Raw genomic sequence first — 7296 nt, 5'->3', positions numbered from 1 at the left:
CTGTTCCCACATGCTTCAAGAGGGCCACCATTGTTCCTGTTCCCAAGAAAGCTAAGGTAACTGAGCTAAACGACTACCGCCCCATAGCACTCACTTCCGTCATCATGAAGTGCTTTGAGAGACTAGTCAAGGACCATATCACCTCCACCCTACCGGACACCCTAGACCCACTCCAATTTGCTTACCGACCCAATAGGTCCACAGACGACGCAATCGCAACCACACTGCACACTGCCCTAACCCATCTGGACAGCTCAGCATTTAACACCATAGTACCCTTCAAACTCGTCATCAAGCTCGAGACCCTGGGTCTCGACCCCATCCTGTGCAACTGGGTCCTGGACTTCCTGACGGGCCGCCCCCAGGTGGTGAGGGTAGGTAACAACATCTCCACCCCGCTGATCCTCAACACTGGGGCCCCACAAGGGTGCCTTCTGAGCCCTCTCCTGTACTCCCTGTTCACCCACGACTGCGTGGCAATGCACGCCTCCAACTCAATCATCAAGTTTGCGGATGACACTACAGTGGTAGGCTTGATTACCAACAACGACGAGACGGCCTACAGGGAGGAGGTGAGGGCCCTCGGAGTGTGGTGTCAGGAAAATAACCTCACACTCAACGTCAACAAAACAAAGGAGATGATTGTGGACTTCAGGAAACAGCAGAGGGAGCACCCCCCTATCCACATCGACGGGTCAGTAGTGGAGAAGGTGGAAAGTTTTAAGTTCCTCGGTGTACACATCACAGACAAACTGAATTGGTCCACCCACACAGACAGCGTTGTGAAGAAGGCGCAGCAGCAACCTCAGGAGGCTGAAGAAATTCGGCTTGTCACCAAAAGCACTCACAAACTTCTACAGATGCACAATCGAGAGCATCCTGTCGGGCTGTATCACCGCCTGGTACGGCAACTGCTCCGCCCACAACCGTAAGGCTCTCCAGAGGGTAGTGAGGTCTGCAGAACGCATCACCGGGGGCAAACTACCTGCCCTCCAGGACACCTACACCACCCGATGTCACAGGAAGGCCATAAAGATCATCAAGGACAACAACCACCCAAGCCACTGCCTGTTCACCCCGCTATCATCCAGAAGGCGAGGTCAGTACAGGTGCATCAAAGCAGGGACCGAGAGACTGAAAAACAGCTTCTATCTCAAGGCCATCAGACTGTTAAACAGCCACCACTAACATTTAGCGGCCGCTGCCAACATACTGACTCAACTCCAGCCACTTTAATAATGGGAATTGATGGAAATTATGTAAAAATGTACCACTAGCCACTTTAAACAATGCCACTTAATATAATGTTTACATACCCTACATTACTCATCTCATATGTAAATACTGTACTCTATATCATCTACTGCATCTTGCCATCTTTATGTAATACATGTATCACTAGCCACTTTAAACTATGCCACTTTATGTTTACATACCCTACATTACTCATCTCATATGTATATACTGTACTCTATACCATCTACTGCATCTTGCCTATGCCGTTCTGTACCATCACTCATTCATATATCTTTATGTACATATTCTTTATCCCTTTACACTTGTGTGTATAAGGTAGTAGTTGTGGAATTGTTAGGTTAGATTACTTGTTGGTTATTACTGCATTGTCGGAACTAGAAGCACAAGCATTTCGCTACACTCGCATTAACATCTGCTAACCATGTGTATGTGACAAATAAAATTTGATTTGATTTGAAGTAACTACAGGAGAAACGTTGAAGATGCACATGGGGTAATAAGGGAGATTACTGAGTGTGTTTGGGAATAGTACTAAGTGGATGTGAAAGTTGTGTGATTGTGAGATATGACATATTAAGCTGATTGAAATTTGGATAATAAAAGATAGACATTTGAATATTACGCTGATTGAAATTTGGACAATAAGCTGATTTGAAATTTGATAAGCAATTTTAGCTATTAAGTAGAGCAGGGCTGCCCAACTCTCTTCCTGGAGATCTACTGTCCTGTGGGTTTTCAGTCCAACCCTAATTTAACACACCTGATTCTACTAATTAGCTGCTCAACAAGACCTTAACTAGCAGGATCAGATACGCTAAATTTGGGTTGGATTGAAAACCTGCAGGACAGTAGATCTCCAGGAAGAGGGTTGGGCAGCCCTGAAGTAGAGAGTGAATGAGAGCTGTCAGGGGACTAGCTCCAGTGAGAAAGATTACTGAATGGATACCCGAACCAGTTCTGTGTGAGCTGAGTTTTTCGATCTATAATGTTATCTGGGGGTTCCGTCCACCACCTCCCATCGTCTGGGACTGCTAATAATAGCACAAGTGTTATTGTTGTTTTATATGTATAGGAAGTAGCGCTCTATAGGCATTTCTGGGAATTGTCTATGTGCTCTGGGACCACTGTACCATAGTCTCTGGGAGGCTAGAGAACAGTTGAAGATACATATGGTGCATAGGATGCACATGGAGTGGTGTGTATGTGAATACCTATGTATAGTTATATAGGGAAAAGTGAATGTAAAGATAGGAAAGAAGATAGGACTATTCCTGAATATGCTGTTAAATAGAACACTAGAGTGAATATTTAAACCCCTGAATGAATAGAACACTGGTGTAGAGGAGGATTTTGTGATGTAACACACATGTGTAATGGGTTACTAGAGCTAAAGTAAGATACTATTGAGTGTAATGGTTTACTAGAGATCTGATGAAATAACAATAGAAAAAATTATAACATACAACTTGCACACCCACACGTACACGTACATAAGTGGTGTAAAAAATATTCTGAGAAATGTTCGGAGTGGTCCCTTTATGGATCATTTGATAAAGATAAGGTTAAAGCATTGCACGGGACTTGACTTACCCCTAACCAATAAAACTATAAATGCTTATGAGATTCCCTCCACCCTGGTAATACATAGGGCTGTGGCGGTCACAAAATGTTGTCAGCTGGTGATTGGCAAGCAAATAATATATACTCAATATACTCAGCATTTTACTGTCAATTAACATCAACACATTTAGCATCTCCTGGCTTTCACACATAGCCTCCAAGCCATTTTAAAAAGTCGAATAAATCCATGTAATATAGCCTACAACTTCACAATAAATCCATTATTTATTTTAGACAGGTCTTAGACCGGTCTAATATGATATGAAGAAAATGTTGTCTATTTCAGAAGAAAAGAATAGCATACTCTGAGTTGACTTTATGTTAGGTCCTGGTGTGGCTTTGCCAAATGACTGTGGGCTACACTAGTTCATTTAGCAGACTTGCTTATAATTCTGTGGCATTATTTTATATATTTTTTTATAGTATGAAGAATACAATTGAACAAAGCTGAATAAAATATAAATATTGTCGCCAAACGATTTGAGGGAGTGCGCACATGCGACTGTTCTGTGTTGAGCGGTTAACAAAGAAATAGGTATTCCTATATGCTTCATTGAGTTATTAATGTAACTTTAGTTGTTCTACAAACGTTGGGCTATATGTTTTGATGTTTAATACATTGTAAGGCTGCATGATGAGATTCTAATTATGATTTGAAAAAAGTCGCTTGAAAGGCGTGAAAGGCTTTGTTTTTTGCGCCAGCTGTACACTCTAAAAAGAAAAGTTCCTGGAGTATCCTTTAGGGGTTCTTCAAAATGAAAATGTGGGGGAACCCCAACAATAACACCATTTTAGTTTTCAGTGTTTATTATGATTTAAATGGCAAAGCAGAATAAAATAAATCAAAATATGAGGTAAACTCCTAGCAGAGCCCCAAGTCCAATGTGTACGTCCTCTAGTGTGGTGATGTTGATGTTCTCCGTATCCATAGCCAGAATGATTTTCCAGTGCATGGTGATCAAACAGGTTTCCTGTTATATTCATCAGAGGTGTACGGGGGTGAAGTCTGTGAATTCAAAAAATAGTAATTATACAGATGATTAACAAAACATGACATTATTCATACCTTGGATTTTGTTCTGATACCTGCAGACACAGAAGTGAGCAGTTCAGTCATCTGCACCCAATACAGCTAGCCTTCAACATACTCTCAATGCATACAGTACATATTCTTACCTTTTTGATAGATTGATATCCATTGAATTGTGTCTATTTTCTGTTTTAGAAAGATTTGCACAAATATGAAAACATAGACGGTATCATCATAAAACAATACCAATTTAGATCATACAAGGGATAAACCTTACCTTAAACTGAGGAGATCTTAACATTTGTCAGTTAAGTGCCTGCACCTGCTATCCTTTCAAATCCAAACATTTCAGTTGGGCAGTTAGGTTCCTACAAGAACCCCCACCAACTAAGGAGGTTCCTCAATGAACCCCACCTACTATGGGGTTCTTGGAAGAACCTTTTGGGGGCAATTTTCAGTGCCAAGAACCCTAAGGTTCTTCGAAGAACTTTGAGGATCTTAGAAGAACCCTTGTTGAACCCCTAATTGTTTAGAGTGCACACACTCCAATAGTCTCTCATTCAGAATTTGACAAGCACTTGATAATGCCTCGAATTTCACGACTGCATCCCCTTTGTGGCTGTAATGCACCCTAAAAAAATCCAGCCCATTTGCGGCCCGGATTGCTACGTTGTGCCCTTCTCCCTGAGTGTGCTGCGCAATCGGAAGCCATCTCACTCACATGGCTCTCTGTCACATGATAGGGTCTTTCTCACAGGCTACAAATGAAGACAGACACAACGGAGAAGCAACTGTGCCGTCCTTATCCAATTCCGAGGTGCATATTGGAAGAACTGTCCACATTTACTTTTCGTCAGCCAGCAACATGAGCTCATGGGCTCTCGTGAAGTGTTTGATTAGATTTCTGATTACATTTGCATTGATGTCAGAGTGATTAGAGGGACAATAGAGTGCTGAGTACCAGGTAGTTAGAAAGTTATGTATGCTGCTAATAACCAGCAGCAGCATCAGAGCTTGGAGAAGCCTAATTACCATGACTAAACGGTCATGTGGAATATGACTGCCTTCATGACTCGTGACGACCAGTGTGGTGGTAAAATGGTCACCGCAACAACCCTAGTCATACATTTGAAATAAATCCCACACCCTGTTAAATAGACCTAATGATTTTCTATATTTACTTACTCAACTGTTTAACTTGCTAGGTAGATACTTGTTATGGACAGAACACCATGCCATCTACAGGGGACTGACAGACAGTGCCAGCCCAGTTAATACATATTGATCCCTCCAAAGCATTACATATGGATCTTAAAATAATATACATTTAATAAATATTGAAGGCGAAAGGGAATATCCAACAGAGATTGGTAACAAAAATATAGTGGGACTTTTTGAAGGTATACTAAAATGAAAACAGTGCCTTCCAAGATGTAAAAAGTTATGTTTGTGTTGTTTGTTTTTAAACAGTGCGATAGGGGTAAAAGCAGAACATTGTTTGAGAGGGATCGGTGTGTATTGTGATTTAGAATGTGTTTTTTTCTACTGGAAAGAGTAGAAGGGTTTTAGTTGAAGGAAACAGATATGGAGACTAGTGAAAGTAACAAAGTGAATGGTAATATTAGATAGCACTCTAATAATGCAATATCTTAGTAATTTGAAGAAGTAAATGTTTCAATACAAGGTCACATGATGAACAGAGGGATTGAGCATTGGGGCTGATATTACATTTGATTGGGTTAGAGAAGTTTCCTGTGGAACAATAGATAGCCGCCAGTACTCACTGAACAAAAAAACAGGCTGTAAGGGCAACAGTGGGGAAATTTGGGACAGAGGTATGAATAATTGAAATGACAAGTTTTCCAATTATTATTACTACATTCTATAGTTTGGGTAGCACCAGTGATTTAAGTAAGAAGGTAATGTCATCCAAAACAATCATCTGTTTCCATTATGTGGAACTGTGTCCAGAATAAGTAGATCCAAGTAAATATATTTAGTACCGAATATTGAGCTGATAAGCTAGCACCAACATTTTGAAGGTCCTAGGCAGGTTTGTTAAACAACAGGTTTCATATTTTGACTAATTTATGTCCCCGGGACAGTTTATGCAGAACTGTATTTCAATGCAACAGGTCAAAAGGTGCCTATTCCTGCCCACGATGCAGTAAACTCGATGAAGAGTAAGAATATTTTTAGGACTGATTTAAGATGTTTATTTTCTTTCATTAAGGACTCATGGAATGTCCACTACCAAGTTTAAAAAAATATGTTTGCCAATGGTTCTGTGTCTCTTTCTTTGAGGGGCTTCCTGAGGCAGTTGCCTTAAGAGTACAGTTATTGAGACTGTGTACTGTGCAGTGTAAAGGTGCCCGGATCCAGCTGTTGAGGGAGCTCCCAAATTAAGAAAGGCATGGCCATTTTGTTATGGCGAAGGTGACCACAGATGGTATCTAAATGCATGGAATGGATAATTTGGCCGAGAACAGGGTGAACATCACCCCCTCTAATCAGACATGCCGGAACCAACCCTATGAACTATGCCTATGTAACATGTTTATAACTAGTATATAAGGGATAATGGGACTGCCCCAAAGAAGAGAGCTCCTGATCGATATGTGTACTTGGTGCATTTAGTTGGTTGGAACCTCTCCAGCACGCTGATAATAAAGAATGATTCATTTAAGATTGACTTTGAGTGTCCCTGTGTAGAATTTCCACGACACTCCTCTGAGTACATTGACTTCAATACAAAACATAGGAGGCTCATGGTTCTCAACCCCCTTCCAAAGACTTACACAGTAATCATGACAAATTCTGGAGGACCGTCTCCAGCCTATCAGAGCTCTTGCAGCATGGCATGTTGTCCACCCAATCAAAGGATCAGATAATTAATCTAGTACTGAAAGCATATGCTACAGATAGCTAACACTGCAGTGTATACAATGTGGAGAGTAGTTGACTTAGAGAGAGCAAGACAATAGCTGAACAGTTTTAAACAAATTAATTTCTTCCAAAATGAAGGAGAGGCGAGAGAGAATTTGAGAGAGAGAATATCATTTTTTTTCCAGTTTCACTTACTTAGCTAGCAAATGCAGCTAGCTAGTTTGCTAGCTGGATATGACTTTCCAACACAGCACTGGAACTCTTCCAAGTCAAGGTAAGCTTTCGGTATTACTCATTTATTGCCACCGGGCCCGCCGGTGTAACTGCTTACTGACTGTACATTAACGTTACTGCATGATTGTAGCATGTTTACTAACGCATTAGTTCTATTAGCTATGCTGACTATGACATTACTTTAGCTAATATGGTGACAACGATGTAGGCTGTGTGTAGCAGTTTGGTTTGGAAAGGGTTTTTCGCCTGGTCACGTACAGCTGATGTGT

This window comes from Salvelinus alpinus, chromosome 11 (genome assembly GCF_045679555.1).
Source record: "Salvelinus alpinus chromosome 11, SLU_Salpinus.1, whole genome shotgun sequence".
NCBI lineage: Eukaryota > Metazoa > Chordata > Actinopteri > Salmoniformes > Salmonidae > Salvelinus > Salvelinus alpinus.
Note: the sequence above shows the minus strand (reverse complement) of the source record.